The sequence below is a fragment of the Anguilla rostrata genome, chromosome 16, assembly GCF_018555375.3.
Source record: "Anguilla rostrata isolate EN2019 chromosome 16, ASM1855537v3, whole genome shotgun sequence".
In the NCBI taxonomy this organism is placed as follows: Eukaryota; Metazoa; Chordata; class Actinopteri; order Anguilliformes; family Anguillidae; genus Anguilla; species Anguilla rostrata.
Genome location: NC_057948.1, coordinates 12,656,771 through 12,678,521, shown reverse-complemented (window position 1 = coordinate 12,678,521; position 21,751 = coordinate 12,656,771). Strand labels below are relative to the sequence as shown.

The 21,751-nt window shown below is 45.7% G+C and overlaps 1 pseudogene; it reads left to right on the top strand.

Moving 5' to 3' along the window:
• The first annotated feature begins 8,743 nt into the window (after positions 1-8,743).
• On the top strand, positions 8,744-20,374 carry LOC135242628 (uncharacterized; annotated as a pseudogene).
• Positions 20,375-21,751: the final 1,377 nt, after the last annotated feature.

Genomic DNA, 21,751 nt, shown 5'->3' with positions numbered 1-21,751 from the left:
TCGCCCGATTCTAATCTTTTTCAGCCGTGCTGCTGGTTCCTAAGGAAACCCCACTTCTCTTTATTAAAGTTTGTTATTTAATAAAATAGTCATTGTTAAACGAGTGAAAGGGTTAAATTATTCCAGTTCATAAGATAAATCGGAAAGATTAACTTTCCCGGAGGAGTGTGTTATTGTGAGTCAAGCGACGAGCGCAGATGAAAGAATTCATCAGGATGAACGCTCATGCACGGACATGTGCGCTACTGTACAAGAGGGATACTAGCGTACCTTTTACATTTATGAGCATGGGGGAGCAGGCTGACAGTATGCTGCAATGAAGCGTCCGAAAAGCGCCCAGCCTTCATACTGCAGTTCAGTTTTGGGTGTAATGGTTTAGCGTGATGTGATTGGGCTTCCCAGGTTTCATTTGCATACACCAAGGGTGCCCAATCTTATCTGAAATGGGCCAGTGTGAGTTTTTGTTTTAGCCCAACACTGTGACACCTGGGCGGGGGGGAGGTATTTCACAAAGCAGGATTACTGACTTAGCTGGATAAATCTGCTGATGAGTAAAACCTGGAACGGCTTTTTTTTTTGCTTCAGTCCATGTTCCACATTTGGGAGGGTTCCAGATTTTACTCAGTGCAGTTATCCAACTACCTCTGTAATTCTGCTTCGTGAAACAGGGCCCTGATTCAACAGATGAACTAATCGTGGTATTCAGTCGAGACCTTTATACGCAGCACCCACACCGGCCCTTTTCAGATGAGACCGGACACCCCAAAGACTGCACAGATGGGCCGTTTAAAGGCCTTTCTTTATTTCAGTGCTCTCAAAGGTCAAGGAAAAGCTCTTTTCTCCTCTTTTTTTTCCACGTCCACCGTCTGAGAGATTCCCTCCTGAGGAATGTAAAAGGTCACCATCTTTTCCTCCTCCCTCTCTTTTCAAACTCCCCCATGCGTTTTTCACCCCGGTCATGCGCTGCAGTTCCACAAAGGAGACCTCCTGAATTTCTGCCCCAAAAATGAGTCACTTTCTCCAACACCCTGCTTTAATTCAAACCAAATTTCAATTCAGGAAATTCAAGGATATTCAATTCAGTGCTCCTCAGACATGGATGCATTATTTTAAGGCCAGAGTAGGTTCTCAATTGCTTTCAATTAAAACCTGTGACCATCCGGAAACAAAGCTGCCAGAGGCACATTATTTCTGACGTGGCCCATTACTATGCATCTAATTTCACTCTAAATGAAACCCTTTCTTAAAAGAGAACAAAAACCACAGTCAGTGGTGTGGAGGAATGGTTTTGCTTCTCTAAGATTGGAAGCAAGTGTCATAGCTTGTGTTTGAAATCCTCTAGGGTGTGTGTGTGTGTGTGTGTACACACATGTGCGTACACATGTGCACAGAAGAACTGGAATGTTAGAAGTCCGCACAGGGCAGCGCTCACTCAGCTACATCAGGAAGCCAATTAGACAGGACCATGGGCACTTTTGATGTGGGGTCTGTTTAAAAGGCCTTCATCCCACTCTACTTGTTTCTGGAAAATAATGGGTAGGACAAAAATGTGGATGCACATCCATGGGCCCCTATTATCCCAGAGACCCTGGATCCCTTGTCCCTGGATCCGTGAGAAGCAGTGGCCAAAGATGTCGGGGAGCTCCCCACAACGGTGATGAATACAACAGCGCTAGGCAACCCCCATGGCACCATACACAGAGAGGGAAAAACAAACCCCAGGAGCCAGGGCAGTGCAAACAGCTCTCTAATTGGTCCTTTCAGTAATGACACTCCTTACTAATCCTGAGTTCTGCGCTCAAACACAGCAGCCTCCCCATTCTGAGGGACTCTGCAAGATTTTTATTTATTTATTTATATATATATATATATATATATATATATATATATATGTGTGTGTGTATATATATGTATATATACTTTTAAGTACATACATAATTTGAACTTTAAAATGTTTTTTTTTATTTTTTAGTATATCATTTAAGTACATACTTTTAAGCGCACATTAAGTACACACATACTACTTTGTACATATTTTTTTATTTTCTACATATTGCTTTGAACAGACTACTTTGTTCATAATATATTTTGTAATGCTATTTTTGTCCATTATGTTTTTTACATACTTCTTAGAATTAATTATTTTGTACATACTACTTTGTACATACTATTTTACTTTGTACACACTACTTACCTTGTACATACTACTTTGTACATACTACTTCATCTGTACTTACTATTATGTACATACTATTTTACTTTGTGCATACTGCTTACTTTGTACATTCAACATACTTAGTCCATACTAATTACTTTGTACATACTATTTACGTTGTACATCCTACTTTGTACATACTAAGTAATGTAGTATGTACGAAGTAAAGTAGTATGTACAAAGCAGCATATACAAAGTTAAGTAGTATGCACAAATTAGTATATACTTAGTAAAATAGTATGTGCGCAGTAATATGTATGAAGTAGTATGTTCAAAGTTGTATGCACACAAAGTTGTATGTACAAAGTAGTATGTTCAAATTAGTATGCACAAAGTAAAATAGTATGTACAATGTAGTATTTGCAAAGTAAAGTACTATGTACAAAGTAAACTAGTATGTACAAAGTAAAGTAGTATGTACCAATTAGTATGTACAAATTGAAGTAGTATGTTCAAAGTTGTATGTACAACGTAAAGTAGTTTCTACAAAGTAGTATGTACAATTTGACTTCTGAGCAAATCGCATCAAAGAGATGGGAAAATAGATCCGAATCTCAATAATATTGGTCAAATTGAGGAGGAGAATACTTTCAGGGTAAACGCATTATCCGAGTGTTGCTGAATATGGTATTTGTTTTCGGCACCATCCCTAACACACACACACACACACACACACACACACAAACACACACACTCATGGACACACGGGAAAAGGATCTGTCAGTCGCTGGTCTCGTGTGACTCTGGCATGCCCGTCAGACTTGCACCTGTCGACTGAGTTGCTGTGGGTCTGCTGAGGTGATGGGTGGGGTGTGACAGGCTGGGAGGCCTTTCTCGCCCTGAGGGACAGGCCCCTGTCCCAGGTGCAGGCAGTCGTCCTGGGTCAGCAAAGAGCAGGAATGGGAGCAGCTCCAGGGGAGAACAGCTGCAGGGCGGAGCACAGGCTCTCTGGTGGAGGTGGGGCTCATACTTGGCACTGAAAAAATGTCTGAGGCAGAAAGAGAGTTTTATTTTGAACGTCTAAAGTTTGGGGAAATGTTTCCTGCGAACACTGGAAGTAGTGTGCGCATGTGTATGTGCACGCGTGTGTGTGTGTGTGCCTGTGTGTGCGGGTGTTTGAGAGGGCAGTCAGGACCTGATTAGTGAACACTGGATCCAGTTGAGTTTCCATACAGACCTTCATTTGAATTGATATTTAGCTCTCACAATAAGTCATTTGGTTAATCTGTGGGCTCTGGGACAATTTTTGAACACCCAACCAAAAATTATTTTACCCAACCCTAATCGTAAACTAAACCATTATATGGAAACAAATCTGAAACTGGTCCCAGAACAGTCCCTGGGGAGGGAATATTTGTCCAGACCAGGGCTCCTCCACCCTGATCACTGGGGGCCAATTTTTCGTCTTGTATTTCCACACCCATGGACAGGCTGGGAAACTGGAGAAGGAAGAAATTCTTCTCATAAATATGTAATCCAGGACAATGACCTGGTATGGAAAGCTGGCAGGCCACGCCCCTTTGAGACAACACCTACACTAATCAGTAGAGGAAAGGGTATGGCCCGGTAATCAGCATTGCCAGGATGGTAGAGGTCTGGTTGCCAGGGACACAGATAAAAAACTGAGTGCGATTGGATGAAACCACCCACATCAAATAATTCAGTATAATAATAGTCCACCACCAAGGGTATATGTGGTTTGAATACAAAAAATCTGTGTAGTGCTTCAGTGTCATGAATTATAATGTGCACCTTCTGCCACACACTCCTCCTGACAAAACTGTGACCCCTGGTATCCTTGCCGAAGTAGTAGATGTCGACATATTTATTCTCACCACACATGAATTTTAACAACGTTTCCCCCTCCTCGTCTCTCCCTCCCTGTACATTTCTGGAGTCTTCTGCTGCATTGTATTTGTTATTATCGTTTAAAATTCCAATTACCGCGAGCACCGCGGAGAGGCAAAGCGGGGGCCCGCCAGGTACGGCCACGAGCACCGCGCTCGAATACAAATTTCCCCGCCGGCTGGCTAGTTCACAGCCTGCTAGCTCGCCGTGCCCTGCAGAGAGAGAGACAGCCTTCCTCTCTCAGGACTCTGAGGACACATGGCACATTTCTCTGAGGGACAAGCCGGTTAGAGCACAAAAGCCGTCTTTTCAAATCCTCAAACCTGACGTTGGTATTCTGGCTGTATTAGTCACCGGGGGAAAAAATCCTTAAAACCAATCAGATAACTTCACAGTTTCCAGATGAACAAATACACACGACGCACGTGTCATAAAACTGTCTTGTGTCAGTACTTTGAAATACAATGATTAACACAGTGTGTGTATTGACGAATAGATCAATAGGGCATGCTACAAACAGCCTTAAAATATGACCGTGCCCACATGCTTATATTTGTATATTTTGTCATGCTGCGACGGTACACTGTCCAGGCTTGAATCAAAATCCCATTATAGCTGTAAAAATAATCCAGGGAGCTTCGGACAGAAGCTAAAGAGCAAATCATTGCCCGACTACAATGGAATAATGACTGGCAAATCCCCCTTTGCGCAGCATGGCAGTTAAAATGAATTGGATGTGCCCACTGACTCGCCTGCTTGTTTTGAAGAAAAAAGGGAAAAAAGCCACAATGAGGCAGCGCTCACAATTATTCTGCTGACGCCTTGTTAAAAATGTGAGACCTCGGGGTCAGGAAATGATTCACCTGGCCAATCACCAAGAGCCCAGCTCTTCATTATAATTCATCTGGATGCACATCGTTAGAGAGAATAGAAGTCTCTAATTTCCCTCGGAGGTGAATGGAGATAGAACAATTGGCAGCATAATTAATATTTTCGTCCACAGGGCTTGTTGCTGGAAGCAGTACTGTCTGGCAAATGCACATCGTCTCGTCCCTTGGTTGTGTACATAAAATATGATTTATTATGAAATTTTATATAGATCATGGCCAAGTTTTGTCATTCACTTGCACTAAAATATGTTTTAAAGCTAAAATGTAATAATGTTGTGCACAATAGTAACATTGTGTTATACAAATAAAATAACAAGCAGAACAGAGACGTTAGATGTGTATTAAATTCAAGAAACAGAAGGCTGGTATTGACAGCTGTCAATGATGACTCAATTGAAATAAAACAATTATAACAAATATTAAGCTATGCAATCCTGAAATGATTCCTTAGCATGCTGTAAACTATCAATAAATAAATAACTAAATAAATAAAATGGCATAAATAGCTATATATCAATCTGACAATGGTTTTTCAGGGCTATACATCAGAAAACCCGACCATATGAGGATATTTAAAGGTATTCAGTGGTTGGAGTCATTCACATTTTAGGACGATCTGTGATTTATAAGCAGATCATGCGTAGGAATGATTTAGGAACATGTGTCCGTGCACATGAACTTTTTATAAACCGTTTGCAAGAAATTTTAGGAAATGATCATGCACTGACATTTAGGATGAATTGCCAGAATTTAAAAATGATGCCCCAGAACTTATGACTCATGTTGCAGGTTTGAATCCCAGGTGGGGAAATGTGGTTTTAAACTTTGGCTTAATGTGGTTTTAGACAAACCCACACTGCTCCCCCCCCCCCCCCCCCCCCACCCCCACCCCACCCCCCAAGCTTTACGAACAGATAAATAACATAAATATAGTGTAATTAGTCAAATTTATGCTCTACAATACAATTGCACAGGATAAGTGTGTGCTACTGTCGGTAGTGTAAGTGTATGCATGTAACCTATACAATATCTTTGTTGGTAACAAACAATGGAAAAGGTATCACCTATAGTTCGAATGACTGTAGGTCATTTTTCAGAGTATCGTCTGTGCACACCTGCTTGACTGAATAGTCAAAATGAGACACAGAATATTTCACCTGTGAATCAACCACACCCCTCTTCACATTGCTGGGCAAACATGAACAAACCCGCTGACCTCTACATTTCCCGGTGGTGTTAGACAGAAGGAGTGGACAAGTAACCCCCAGTGTGCCGTATGCGTATGATAATGCGGGCCATTTGGAAGCAACTGTGTAGGCGTGTGTATGGAAGCACAGATGTCGAATGCGTGCTAAGATCTCCCCGTGGTCCCTTCTAGTTTTCCCCTGGTATCATGTTGCCTGAGTTGTGGAAAGTAGTCACTGATTCTAGAGGCAAGCTGTGGAGAAAGTACAGCAAGTACAACTAATTATTAAAAATAAGAAAAACCCTAATGTAAACGATTTAGAAATACTCAATTTTTAAAACCTTGTCCTTCTTTTTGAAACTGAAATTTCTCAGTCTGGAAAGGGAATAATGTCCCATTTGTGGGATGGTGGGTGGTGGTGGGGTTTGGGGAGGGGGTTGTGGGTGGTGTGTGAAGGGGTGGGGGATGGTGGGTTGGGGTGGGGGGGTTACACGGTTCAGCTGGAATGTATTGTGACAGCCAGCGCACAAAGCCAAGTGACTCTTATTAAGATAAGAACAGCAACTTGTATTGACCAGGCCCCCGAAACAGCATGACGACATCGCCAGCTAGAGACTGAACACACTGTTGTCAGGGCGGAAGCGGTATCGGGGAACAGCACACACAGATATCAGCAGTCTGGAACACACACACACAGACACACACACACACACACACACACACACACACACACACACTCATACACACACACACACTCACACACACACACACACACACACACTCATACACACACAGTACAGAATTCACACCCGTCCTGTTTGCGTTGGTCGGCAGAGATCAGATAATGAACGGGGAAAGGTTCCGTCTGTTTGACGGAGTTAAACAGCACAGCAGCATAGAGAACACCAACGCTGCCCCCTCTCCTCAAAACCCTGCCTCAGTGCGGTTCCCCACCCTTTCTCTCCAGGGTGGCTTCCTGTGCCTTTTTACAGGGTGTTTGAGAGCGCGAAATTCGCCGGCGGGGAGATTCAGGGTAAGTGGCGCCCGTGCTGCAAAATCAACATCGTCTTCTTTCTTTCCCCCAGCAGGGGCCTTTGAGGCATTTTCTCCTGCTCCTTTTTCGGTTTGAACGGCCGGCGAATGAGGATGTGCCCTAAGCCCCGCGGTGTCGTCGGGAACGGGGAGCCGGGCCTGTCACGGTTTCTGTGCAGGTAGATCATTTTTCTGTGCCTGCACCGGCTCAGTGGTTAGCATTCCGATTAGCCACTCGGCTAATCGTTATTTTGGTGTGTGGGGACGATTAGTTCGAGCTTGCAGATTAGCCACTCGGTTAATCGTTATTTTTGGTTCCTGTGGGAGGATTGTTCCTGCTTGAACATTCCATGCATTCCTGCAGGGTTACCTCTGATCGGTTTCACCTGGGGGTTGCTCACACCTTCCGCTGATTACCAGCCACACCTGTGGCCGGGTATTTAAAGCGTCAGTAGGCAGTGGAACGGTGCTTGAGTGTAACGTGTTTTGCTCTAGCCAGTTCCCTGTCGTATTCCTGAGCAAGGTAAAAGGAATTTAAGAACAAAGAGATTTAAAAAAGAATTCTGACTTCAGTTTGTTTGTTTTTTGGAAAAAGGTATTAGGACGGTATAGGTCCAGATTCTGAGGCCGGCGGTTTTAAGGGGTTATTGTGTCACCGTTGGGGCACAAACCTTTCTGCCCTTTACTAACCAGTTTTCCCCCCTGGTTTTAGTTGGCCTCAGAACTTCTTCCGTTTTGTTTTTGAAAAGACATTTCTTTTTCTCAGCTTCGGTTCGAAGTTGTTTATTTTTCATTTCTCTTTTCCCTATTCCTTTATTTTCCTTATATACTCCTTCTTCCTCAGTTACCCGTTTAGGGGTTTATTAGTCATTATTTGGGATACGTCCCCTAGGAGTATAGCACCCCCTTATTTCGTCTCTCACGAGACTCAGTGGTTACTGGAGTGCCCTTTGGTAACTTATAGATCCCCTGTTTGGTCGCGTCTGGTCTTCACCCTTCCCCGCCCTCACAGAACACTCAAGCCAAATGGAAGTACCAGCGACCATCGGCCTGGATCAGGCTGTTACGGCTCAACAAGCCATCCTGACGGCCCATACAGAGGGGCTACAAATGTTGCACAGTCAACAAGTGAACACCACTACACAACAGGCAGAGCTGTGCGAGCGTTTGGCCCTACAAGAGGAGGCGTCACGCCGCCAGGAAGCTACACTGACCGGCCTGCTAGAGATTATGGGTCGCCAGCAGGTGGCTTCTGAGGAGTTTAGGCGAGGTTTCGAGGAACACCGGGTCCGGGTAGAGGAGGAGCGACGTCTTGAACGCGAGGAGACAAGGCGTTTCCAAACTGAGTTTCTTCGGAGACTCGATGCTCGCGCTCCCAGTACTCAAGCACAATCCTTTCCTCCCCAGACATACACACCAGCACTCACGAGTAATCAGGAACCTAAACTTCAGCTCCCTGCTCCGTTTGAAGGTGAATCCGGCAAATGCCGGGGGTTCATAACGCAATGTTTTATACAGTTTCGAGCTCACCCTTCACGATATGCTACGGACGAATCAAGGGTGGCATTTATTGTTAGTCTCCTTAAGGGCCAAGCCCTGGCCTGGGCTGACCCACTTTTTCGTTCAAACTCGCCCATAATGACAAGTTCAGACCGCCTCATTGAGGAGATGGAAAGGGTGTTTGACCACGATGTTACGGGCAGCGAGGCGGCCACTAGGTTAACCCGTCTTCGGCAGGGAAGGAATAGTGTTGCAGAATTCTCTATAGCATTCCGATCGTTAGCCGGCGAATCAGGCTGGCCCGAACTACCGCTTATGACACTATTCACCAACGCCCTGTCAGATCCGGTCAGGGATGCACTGGCTGCGAGTGAGCCACCCGCTACTTTCGAGGCATTGGTTGCGAGAGCTATCCGCATTGATCACCGGGTTAGGGAACGAGAGAGAGATAAGGATGAAAGGAGAGGTCGAACGACTCCTTACATCGCACCTCTCTTGGGTACGCCCATTTTCTCCACTCGTTCCCAAGACTCAGGAATCAGGTCAGAACCTATGCAGGTGGACAGTGTGGACGTTCGCAGGGATGCTGATTTTCGATCAAGAACCAAGAGATGCAACTATTGCAAACAGATAGGGCACCGCATAAAGAGTTGTCCAGTGCTAGCAGCAAAAGATCAGTCTCGTCGGTGAAGCGTAAGCCACTGGCGAGACGTGAGTTATCAGTCTTTCGCACCTGTATCCCCGTTGAACTCTCCTGGAATAAACAGATCATTAACACTAACGCATTTTTAGATTCAGGCGCAGTGGATTGTTTTATGGACACAAAATGGGCAAAGAAACGCGGATTACCTGTGCGTCTATTGCCACAGCCTCGGGTGATTACTGCGCTTGATGGTCGTCCCTTAGGCACAGGCCTAGTGGAAAGAACCACCGCTTTTATTCAGATGCGCGTCCCTTTTGGTGAACATGTGGAGCATATCAGATTTTTTTTGGTGGAATCACCTACCTTTCCCCTTGTGTTGGGGCATTCCTGGTTGGTTAGGCATAAACCTTACATCAACTGGGGCGGGACTGGGGAGGCCATCCTTCAGTGGGGTTTGGAATGCATGTCTCACTGTCAGCAGGAGACTACGCAGGCTCCTGGGGTTGGTTCTAGTTCCCAGCCCAGTTTTGATTACTGTGATGAGGAGACCGTTACTCCCATCAGTCAGTTTGCGGCATCGCCCTCTTCAGGTAGGGAGGAGAGCCTAGTCTGGGATCCGTGTTTTGACTCTTTCTCTCCTTGCGATTACGCCACAGAGGAATTCTCGGGTGAGGGGGGTTCTTTTAAAAGCCATAGCGAACAAGATACGGAAGATGAAATGGAATATCCTTATTCCGCCAGTATGGAGGATCTGGTTACAGTGGGTACGGCCACTATTCCATTACCAGTCAATGTCCCCAATGATTATGTAGATCTTGCGCAGGTATTTAGCAAGCAAGAGGCCACTACTTTACCTCCGCACAGAACGTATGATTGCGCTATCGAATTGTTTCCTGGTTCGGTTCCACCAAGGGGTTCCTTATATTCTTTATCGATTCCCGAGAGCGAGGCTATGAGGGAATATATTCAAGAGTCCCTGGCCAATGGTTTTATTCGACCCTCCACTTCGCCGGCGGGGGCAGGGTTTTTTTTTGTTAAGAAAAAGGACGGGAGTCTGCGACCCTGTATAGATTACAGAGGTCTTAATAATATCACGGTCAAGAACCGCTACCCCTTACCCCTTATGAATTCGGCTTTTGAACGTCTCCAGGGGGCGACTATATTCACCAAACTTGACCTTCGGAATGCCTATAATTTAGTGCGAATACGAGAGGGGGACGAGTGGAAAACGGCATTTAACACGCATAACGGGCATTTTGAATATTTAGTTATGCCTTTCGGCCTCACGAACGCCCCGGCGGTATTTCAAGCCTTAGTCAATGACGTTCTTAGGGAGATGTTGGAGAGATTTGTGTTTGTCTATTTAGATGACATTTTAATCTTTTCCAACACTCCTGCTGAGCATGTCAGTCATGTCAGGCAGGTTTTGAAATGCCTTTTGGAGGCTAAACTGTTCGTGAAGGCAGAGAAATGCCTATTCCATGCCAAATCTGTCTCTTTTTTGGGGTTTATCATTTCTGAAGGTACTATTAAAATGGACCCTGATAAAATCTCTGCGGTTAAGAATTGGCCCCCACCCACATCGGTTAAACAGGTGCAGCGGTTTTTGGGATTCGCCAACTTTTACAGGCGTTTCATTCGCAATTTTAGTGCAGTAGCCGCACCGATCACTGTGCTGACCAAAAAGGAGGCCAGTGTTCATTTTTCTTGGACACCCAAAGCCGACGAGGCTTTCCGGGTTTTAAAGTCTATGTTCTGTTCTGAGCCCATTCTCATCACGCCTAACCCGGCACTTCCTTTCGTGGTGGAGGTGGATGCCTCTGAGCTTGGCGCGGGAGCCATTTTATCTCAACGGTCCCCTTTAGATAACAAGGTGCACCCGTGTGCATATTTCTCGCGATCCCTTTCCCACAGGAGAGGAATTATGACGTCGGGGATCGTGAACTTTTGGCAGTCAAGCTGGCTCTGGAGGAGTGGCGGCATTGGCTGGAGGGGGCGGAACATCCTTTCACGGTCTGGACAGATCATAAAAACCTAGAGTTTATTCAGAGCGCTAAGAGACGGAATTCACGGCAGGGTCGCTGGTCTCTGTTTTTTGCCCGATTCAATTTTATCCTTACTTATCGTCCGGGTTCAAAAAATATCAAACCTGATGCCCTGTCTAGAATCTATGACCAATCAGATGACAACCGCTCCCCAGAACCCATTGTTCCCTCCACTCTGATTGTAGCTCCTGCTATGTGGAGGATTGAGTCAGTGGTCCGGAAGGCTCAAAGGTCTGAGCCGGATCCGGGTGGAGGTCCGCCTGACTGTCTCTTTGTCCCTGCTAGGGTACGCGCCCAGGTGTTGCGTTGGGGACATTCCACGCATCTGACTTGTCATCCGGGTATCCACAGATTCAAGGATTTTTTATCCCGGCGATTTTGGTGGCCTGGCATGGAGAGGGATGTGCGGGAGTATGTTTCGGCCTGCTCGGTTTGCGCTCGGAACAAGGGTTCTCGCATTCCACCGTCGGGTCTTTTACGTCCATTGCCCGTTCCTAGTCGCCCTTGGAGTCACGTAGCGCTGGACTTTATCACTGGGCTGCCACCCTCTGATGGCAACACTGCCATCTTAGTCGTTGTGGATAGATTCTCGAAAGCGGCTCATTTTATAGCGTTGCCTAAACTTCCGTCGGCTTTGGAGACCGCCCGGTTAGTTATTAACCACGTCTTCCGATTACACGGGTTACCTCAAGACGTAGTATCGGATCGTGGCCCGCAGTTTACCGCGCGTTTTTGGCGAGCATTCTGTTCACTTCTGGGGGCGTCGGTCAGTCTCTCATCAGGGTTTCACCCGGAGACCAATGGACAGACGGAACGCACAAATCAGACGTTGGAAAACACTCTCCGCTGTCTGGTCCCTTCCAATCCTACCTCCTGGAGCCGTCAACTCGTGTGGGCAGAGTACGCGCACAATACGCTACGTAACGCGTCGACGGGCACCTCACCGTTTGAGGCCCAATGTGGTTATCAACCTCCACTCTTCCCTGAATTGGAGAAGAACATCGAGGTGCCCTCCGCAGAGACATTTGTCAAGCGGTGTCGGTCCACCTGGAGGAGAGTTCGTACATCACTGCTACGCTCGTCAGCCAGTCAAAAGAGGCTTGCCGACAGACACCGCAGACCTGCGCCCTCCTATCGGGTGGGTCAGCGTGTCTGGCTTTCTACTCGTGATCTCCCTCTACGAGTGGAGTCTCGTAAACTCGCTCCTCGTTTCATTGGTCCATTTAAGATCCTTCGGAGAATTAACCCGGTCACAGTTCGCCTACAGCTGCCCCGGTCCATGAGAATTCACCCTACCTTTCATGTCTCTCGTCTTAAGCCAGTTCTAGTAAGCGCGTTGGCTCCTGTGGACAAACCCCCACCTCCGCCTAGACTCGTGGATGGGGAACCAGTTTATACGGTGCGTCGCATTCTGGCCGAGAGGCGTGTGGGCCGTAGGGTACAATTTCTCATTGACTGGGAGGGTTATGGTCCGGAGGAGCGTTGTTGGGTTCCCTCTAGGGACATATTGGATCCTGAACTGATCCGGGATTTCCGCTCTCGTGGGTCCGAGGGCCCGTCTGGGGCCGGTCCTTAGAGGGGGGGTACTGTCACGGTTTCTGTGCAGGTAGATCATTTTTCTGTGCCTGCACCGGCTCAGTGGTTAGCATTCCGATTAGCCACTCGGCTAATCGTTATTTTGGTGTGTGGGGACGATTAGTTCGAGCTTGCAGATTAGCCACTCGGCTAATCGTTATTTTTGGTTCCTGTGGGAGGATTGTTCCTGCTTGAACATTCCATGCATTCCTGCAGGGTTACCTCTGATCGGTTTCACCTGGGGGTTGCTCACACCTTCCGCTGATTACCAGCCACACCTGTGGCCGGGTATTTAAAGCGTCAGTAGGCAGTGGAACGGTGCTTGAGTGTAACGTGTTTTGCTCTAGCCAGTTCCCTGTCGTATTCCTGAGCAAGGTAAAAGGAATTTAAGAACAAAGAGATTTAAAAAAGAATTCTGACTTCAGTTTGTTTGTTTTTTGGAAAAAGGTATTAGGACGGTATAGGTCCAGATTCTGAGGCCGGCGGTTTTAAGGGGTTATTGTGTCACCGTTGGGGCACAAACCTTTCTGCCCTTTACTAACCAGTTTTCCCCCCTGGTTTTAGTTGGCCTCAGAACTTCTTCCGTTTTGTTTTTGAAAAGACATTTCTTTTTCTCAGCTTCGGTTCGAAGTTGTTTATTTTTCATTTCTCTTTTCCCTATTCCTTTATTTTCCTTATATACTCCTTCTTCCTCAGTTACCCGTTTAGGGGTTTATTAGTCATTATTTGGGATACGTCCCCTAGGAGTATAGCACCCCCTTATTTCGTCTCTCACGAGACTCAGTGGTTACTGGAGTGCCCTTTGGTAACTTATAGATCCCCTGTTTGGTCGCGTCTGGTCTTCACCCTTCCCCGCCCTCACAGGGCCGAAGAGAGTAGAGGAGAGGAGAGGGCGTTTCGCGGGGGTTAATCCGCTACCTGAGAAGAAAAGAGCCAGTGTTCTTCAGGTGAGCCTCCTGGCTTCGGGGTCAGCCTCTCTACCTGAGCCCTTAATGCCTGCCCCTTTCATCCTGACTTACGCTGTCACTCTATCTGGCTGAATGGGGACGCGGGGAAAGACTCGCGGGGGTCTTGAAGGGGGCAGGGCGGCGCACGGCCCTCCGCACACATCCGCTCCGTCTGCTGTTTGCTCTCCGCGGCGGGGCTGCGCGCCTTTAACCCTTTAGGGCTCCACGGTGCACGGGCGGTGCGGGGAGGGGCGCTCGGGGAAGAGACTGAGGGTGAGGCCAGCGATGCGGAGGGAGGGCCGGTGAGAACGACAGATGTAAGAACTGACGTAAGGATGACAGATATAAGCAGCAGGACAGAAAGAAAGACAGAGAAAGAACATGTTAAAACCTAACTTTTCGTAACAATCACTGAAAACCCACAATGCTGAACTCCAATTAAGAGCAACTAAAATTAGTACAAGGGGTGAAAAGGCTGCCCTTTCCAGAATAGCCCTGCCCCTCTGCCCTTGGAAGACCTCTGCTTTGGCCTCCCCGCCTGGGCGCGAGCTGTGTGGCCTCGCGCACCGCGGGGGTGTAGCTACGCTACGCCGGCGCCCGCCTGTTTGTGTCCCTCCACCGCACTTGGCCCCGGAGCACCTGCTGGAAACTCCCCGTCAGCAGATGATGAGGCGGGGCGGGGTGGGCCTGGGATTCTCCACGTGTGTGCCATCCGTCTGCAGCTCACACCTCTGTGTGAAACACCCCATCAGCTCTGCACATGGTCTCCACCTGGGCCTGGGCACGCTGCTGCTGCCTGGCTATATGCAGATATAATAATAATAAAAATAATAATAATAATAATAATAATAGCAATAATGAAGATAATAATAATAACAATAATAACAATAATAACAATAATAACAATAATGATAATAATAATAATAATAATAATAACAATAATAATAATAATAAGAAGAACAATAATAATAATAACAATAATAATAATAATAATAATGGATTGTATAGTGTGTTTCCCCTTACGAAAAAAAATCACGTGTTCAAAAACCACATGTGAACACCCGACATGTGAAGAGTACACATGAGAATTATGAAAATGAAATGAGAGCGGGAAAAGGTAACCTGTGCTATTTAAAGTCTTGTTTTGTTTTCACGTGTGAAAATTTTAGTAATTTGAAAAAGTCAGTGACTTTTGTGAAAATGCAAATCTGCAAAGGATTTTCTTTTCACACATGGAAATTTTAATTTAATTTAATTTTCATGTGATTGCGTCCAGTTTACATGTGACATTTTCTGTTAACGTGAATATTTCAAGTCACTTGAAAATGTTAAATCCATATGTGAAATAGCAATATTCACATGTGAAAAACAAATATCAGGTGATTTTTAAAATCAGGGTCATCTCATTATCTCTCCGTGCAGTGAAGCATCTCAACCATCACCAATGCATGGCCCCCACCTGAGAGGTGACGACGGCAGCCATTTTGTGTCAGAACGCTTACCGCATATCAGCTGAGTCACAGTGAGGGACGTGTGCAGCGGGCGGCCACAGGCCCTGTACCGTAGACTGCAGGGCCTTCTGAAGGATGCTATTGTCCATTCACAGGATCTTAGTGGGTGAAAGTGCACAGACAAGGAGAAATGGCACGCGAGTGAGCAGGGGGGGCGTGGGGTTAGGCCACAGGAAATGAAGCGGTTTGGGTCTGCGGGCGTATGCACCAGACCGCAGACCAAATGAAGGTAAATAAGCCACAGTGTATGAAAAACACTGCACATTTATTAACCTCCAAATACCCCACACTCTAAGTGCAGGTAAGCGTACACTTCATTATGTGCTGCCAGGTGTGCTATCTGTGCCTGCACAGATGTACGCCTAGTGTGTACCCTGCACACGTTTTATGCATGCAGGCATTGTGTGCTTATGCACAAGCACACAAACGTAAGCGCATGCGTGCGCATGAAAATGCTGAAGAACCGAACGGAGTGACAGATGGAAAGAGCGGTGCGAGCTCCAAGCGGCTCTCGGTCCTGCTTCCTCTCCGCGCTGAAAGCAGGAAGGCGGCGTGTCGGGGTGGTGCTCGCCGCGTCCCCGTGCCGTCCGTTTAAAACGGGGCCCGCAGGGGACGGGACTCGGCAGGGGAGGACCGCGCGGGTAAATCTTCATTTGTCGCCGGGGCCGAGCGTGTCGCCAGACTCGCGCAGCTGAAGGCACCGGAGCCGAGCACGGCACGGCAAATTGGACAGCAAACACCCCACTGGGGTCAGCGCTGCGATCTGGCCCCCGCTCGGCCCCTCCCGCTCCCCCAACAGATGTTGCCATGGTAACTCTTTGTGACCATCAAAACTGAATCCCCTTTTTTAAAACCTACTTTTTTTTTTTACTTAGGCTTTAATTATAATAACTCAGGAACTCAAATTTAATACTGTAAAAATATGACTTGGCAAATTTGATAGAGTTGGAATTTTCTAATTGTCCAAGGTAATTTCTGCCCTGATAAGCTTCTGGATTTTCACAAGGAAACCAAGAATAAAGTAATGACCTTCAAGAACACTCACAGCTGCAAAAGTCACCTTTTAAAATAGAAATAAATGCTTTAGAAAAATACAGAAACTTTTCCTGTCCTAAATGCAGTTTGAATGCTGTTGGTTTGTACAATTTATTTGTATTTACCTGCAGGACATAAACTGATTAGCCAGGTGGTGGAAAACTAATTTATTACTGTTGGGCAACAAAATACAGCAAGTTAAATTAAATTAGCCGCTAATGGATCATTTTGTATTTAATCAATCATGTTGCAGGAATGGCATTAAATGCAGCCAATAGGGATGCTTTATTCTTCAGGTTATTATCACAGTAGGAACATTTAAAAAGCGCTCGTGAAATTGCCTTCCACAGGACTCGCATAGGAAATGCGGGCAAAAAAAAAAGAGAAAAAAAAAACCCCTGGATGATTTCCAGAACATGAACAGACCAATTAGCGTCTCATTTTCCAATGAAAACTGGGGAAAGTGTGGAATGTGCAGAGCCCGTGCTTGCGGCAGCTGCTCTTCATTAACAGGTGGGAGAGATTACAGCACAGGGAGCACGGCACTGCAGAGGGACGTGCGCGGCTGGTTTGTTTTAGAGCCGCGAACATTCGCCGTTCCGATTGGCTGCTTCGAGCAAGCAGAGCAATGATGGTTGAATGATCCATCACGCAGCTATGCGTACTTGCTTATGCACGGAGAGACATGTTCAAACCTACCGTCTTTAGAAGTCTTTATTCAAACATAGAAAATTAAAACTAACTTTAAACTGATCGACCCACTTGATTTCACCTTTTCATTTATCATGTAACAATAAGAATCTTTTGTCATCTACTTAAAGCACTCCATTGATTGCCTGCTCTCTTGAGAGAAGAAATGACCATTACTAGAAGATTATGAAGCAATCTTTACATGAGACATGGTCATTGTTGTTTTTATTGCAACACAATCTTGGATCTCAAGCTAATCCTTATGAATCATTCATTTTCTGGAATGTAGCACATAGTGGCCCGCAAGTAATATAAATGTGTGTGTGAGAGAGAGGGAGAGAGGTAAAGGGGGAGAAATCCTTCCAATATGGGGACTGATGTCATATTTATCACCTTGCAATGAAGCAGCTGTACAGGTATGCAGACTTGAGGCTCCCTGTTTAAACAATCACTAGGCAGTGCTGCAGGGATTAATTTAACACAGGCTTAAGGTGTCATTATTCTTTTAGTTTGAATAAAGTGAAACAAATCTCCCTTTCCCTCCCTTGGCTCAGATTTCGCTAAAACGGTGCACAGTGTCTGTTCCACTGCCGATCACAAACCCCAGCGAGAATTGGAGGATTAAGAAGAATCTTTAAACTCCAACTTTAAAAGAGGCTGTTGTGACTTGAGATATAAAATTGAAATATCAAAAAAAGACTTACAGAATTTCATAGTAATAGCATATTGTTCCCCTTTTTTTGACCGAAGCGCTATGAAATGGGCTTCAATTGGCTTTCTGCTTGACAGGTGTTTAAGGCTGCCACCTTAAGAGCCCATTACTCCTCTTTCACTCAACCTCTTTCTCACCCTCACAGAATAGTCATTTAAAGAGAGTTTGCTTTCTGGATAGTTTTTAAAAATATCTTTTCAGTTTTAGTGTAGTTTCCAGCAAGTCCTGACAGTTTTTCTGTGCACTGAATGATATTTTCAATACTTGGAGAAGCATCTGGCTTTGACCTTGTATTGGGACATTTTTGAGTCGGTGGTTAAAAGCAAGAAAAAGCACTTCATGTAATTCTAAAGCAGCAGGTACAGTAATGCTATACCTCCAGAGAAACTACAGACACTTCCATAAATACATACAAAACCTGCCTGGGTCAAATGGAAACATGCACAAAAACTGAAATTCCATTAAAAGCTCCATTAAGTGATGGGGGTGGGGGCAGTTAGAGCTTCAGAACAACAAGCAGGAAGAGACAGCCCAGATACGCACAGACAGAAGACAACCCCCACACACTATGTGCAGCTCCTTTTCAGAAGCTTACAAAAGAAAGGTCCTCAAGAAATAAAAAAATAAAAAAGCAGGAATACACACCCTTTCCTCAGAATGGGGGCCATTACAGGCTGTCAGGGTTTTTTATAGCACGATAAGGTGAGAGAAAGAGAAAGAAGAAATAGCACTGACTTTCGGAAAGAAACTGCATTATTTTGGACAGAATGGCTGTACAGATGGTCACACGGGCTGTAGCTCTGTACTGTCATCTGAGATAAAGAAGGACTGATTGTGCCATAGTGGTTGTCAGCTGGTTTGGTGTCAGAGAAACTGCCATAATGGAAGACTGTGCTCTAGCACACCCCCCCCCTGATATTGACATTCAGTTTTGAGATCAAAAGGCTGGTTTGGTTAAAATGGACACTTAGGACACTTAAGTTAAAAAGCTGCTGGTTTGGTCAAAACAGATGTACAGCTTTGGGATTTAAGGGCTGGGTTGGTTGAAACAGACATACTCAGTTGAGTATTAAAAAAAGACAATTTAGTTCAAACAGATCTGAAGGTATGGGATTAAAACGTTGGCTTGGTTTAGACCTGTAGGCCTCAACCCTGGCCACAGAGAGACACGAGGTAGGCTGGCTGTTGCTTTTTGTTTGCTGTGGTTGTGTTATTTATCTAACCTGTAAATTACACAACCATTTCAGACCCAATAAACCAGGTGAGCTAACTAATGGCTTCAACCGAGAGGAGAAAAGCCAGCCCATTCTCAGCTTCTCTAGGACAAGCACTCGAGACTCCTGGTTTACACAGAACGGTTTGGGAATGAAAGCAGGTTGGATAGTGGCGGTGGCGAGGCGGAGGCTGTTATCGGAGGGAAGGAGAGCTAGTGGATGTGTTTCAGATTAATGAACGGCAGCCTGCTCAGCCATCGCTCTTCCTGCGGGCAGTATGACACTGCTAAATGAACCCTCTCACTATCGCGCCACAGACAGGCTGGAATTACTTAGTCAAAGCGCGCCGTTTTGGATTTGAGGAGATATGGGGCAGGACAGAGATAAAACAACTTCAATAAATTATTGTCGGTCCTTGAAATGAAAATTCTCTGTGTATACTTGCATGCATATACGAGTCAAGTGCTCATGCATGCACACACACACACACACAACATACAAACATAAGAATATGTGCATATGAACATATTTATGCCATGATCTGATATTTAATTGAATGTTGCAACTTCATGTGGTGGGGAAAATATCTACCTCATTACTATCCCTATCGCTACGCTTTATAACAGCTTTATTAATCTTGCACAAATTGCAACCTTGCTTTTCTCTTCACAGTTCAATTCAAATCTATTAATTGAAACCAACTAAAGGTCAGTTGGTAAAAAGGTACATATTTATTTATAATCAAAATTTGGAAATTTTTAAAGTTTATGTGTAATACCCCTGAACATGCAGATAGAGAATGAGAAATCCCATGGTGAACCTTAGTGGACAACTTCACGCTACGTTTAATCAGACACTATGAAATAATAACACTTTATGCTGAATCTTAAATCTTTTCCTCTGCATTGCCGAGGCAGCGACTTAACATCAGTGACTATACAGGCGGCTGGGCAGAAGAAAAACATTGATTTTCCCTATGCACCTGCGGAGCAGAGCTCTAAAAGCAGCAGGAGAGGCTCCGTCCACACCCCTCACGTCCCGAGAAGCCGGGTTCCCACCTGGAGCTCTCAGGGCTCCGAGGCCAGACCGCCACAGGAATTTCGGGCCCAGCCGGTCTGCTCCAGGGCCCTCCGGCGAGTTGCAAGCGCCCGTCAGTCAACACGAAAGGCCAGAGAGGCCGGATCACAGCCCGGTGCCGTCGTTTCGCGCCCGGCCTCCAGGTTTGTTCGGGTCACGGTCGGGGGCAGGCGGAGGTGGCACTCCCCAAACCTCCCGCTCGCCTGGCAGCGAGCCCCCTGGGGGAGCCGGGCGCTAACAGCACGCCCGTTTAAGTCACAAGCGACCGAGTGACACTCAGCAGACTGGGGTCCTGGGACCTTGGCTGAGATTCAATCAGCATCTGTCCTTAACGTGCAGTCAGCAATATTTCTCCTTCACATAGTTTGGCGGGTTCAGCAGTCACTAAAACTCTTCAAGCTGAGTTTGTGAGGGGGATCAAAGTGTAAGTCAAAGTTAAAGACCAATTTTGAATGAATACAAATGAGAGGTTTCATGTCTTCATCTGATTACTCAGAAGTGAAAGAGATTTCATAACAAAATTATTTACATTTTCATGTATATAACTAACCCTTAATGTGTATTAAAGTTTACTGTAGATTTTGTGGATTAAAGTAGTCCTACAATTGCCCACTTTAATCCACAAAAGGAGGGATCTGAAGGGCAATCTGGCGACTTCATTCTCAGAAGAGCTGGCAGCCGGGTGTGGGAATGACAAACACCTGGAGGAGAGATCTCGCTCTCTGGCCCTCTATAAATGCCAATTCACAGGGGAAAGAATGTCTGTCTGTCTGGAGAGGGGTTGTGTTTTTTCACATCTACATGCTCGCAAATGTCTGGTGGAATTCGGCAACGGTATGGGCCAGATGTGCAGTCAAAATTGTAACGTATTTGTTATTGTGCGTTTTTACAATGACGGTCAGACAGCATAGTGCAAGGTCAGTTTCCCACAGGGAATTGAAAAAAAAAAAACAGAATATCCAGCCAAAAGGGGGAATAACTGGAAAAATGATTATCTGACCCCCCAATCTAAGAATGTCCTGTCGTGTCATTTTATTTTGAGGAGAATTCCTACGGATCACGTACACCGCTGTCTCTGTCCAACGCAGTATAGAGAGCGAAGAGGCAGTGAAATTTAACACTCGACTCTGAACATTATCTATTGACGTTCCTTTGTTAAAGGATTACGTGACAGCGTGTAATTTGTGTGAGAAATTAGACAAACAATAGCCAACTACAGAGGATAGTATTACTGTCTGATAATGGACTCTGCTGTGTAAGGACTCTAATGTTGGCTGCCAGGGAGCTCTTTGATATAATTTGTGAGTCATACGTTCTTTCATTTCTATTGTGTTACTGTGTAGCCGCATGGCATTCAGAATTCAATACATAAAATCGCTCTGCAAAATGTGTAAACATTTGCCAGGCCTACCTGCATGCAATAGATGCTGGAAAAAACCTCAAAACAAAAAATTAAAGCAATTAAACCCAAAGGCAAAGCATAAGGGGGGCTTTCGTGGAGATGCGCAGAGGGTCTCACTACAGAAGACAGCGCCTCCTACCTGCTCAGTGGTAGCAGTCCTCTCAAATGCAAACAACAATGGACAGAGTGAGAGCAAGTAAGATAGAAAAATAGAGACAGAGCAAGGCTG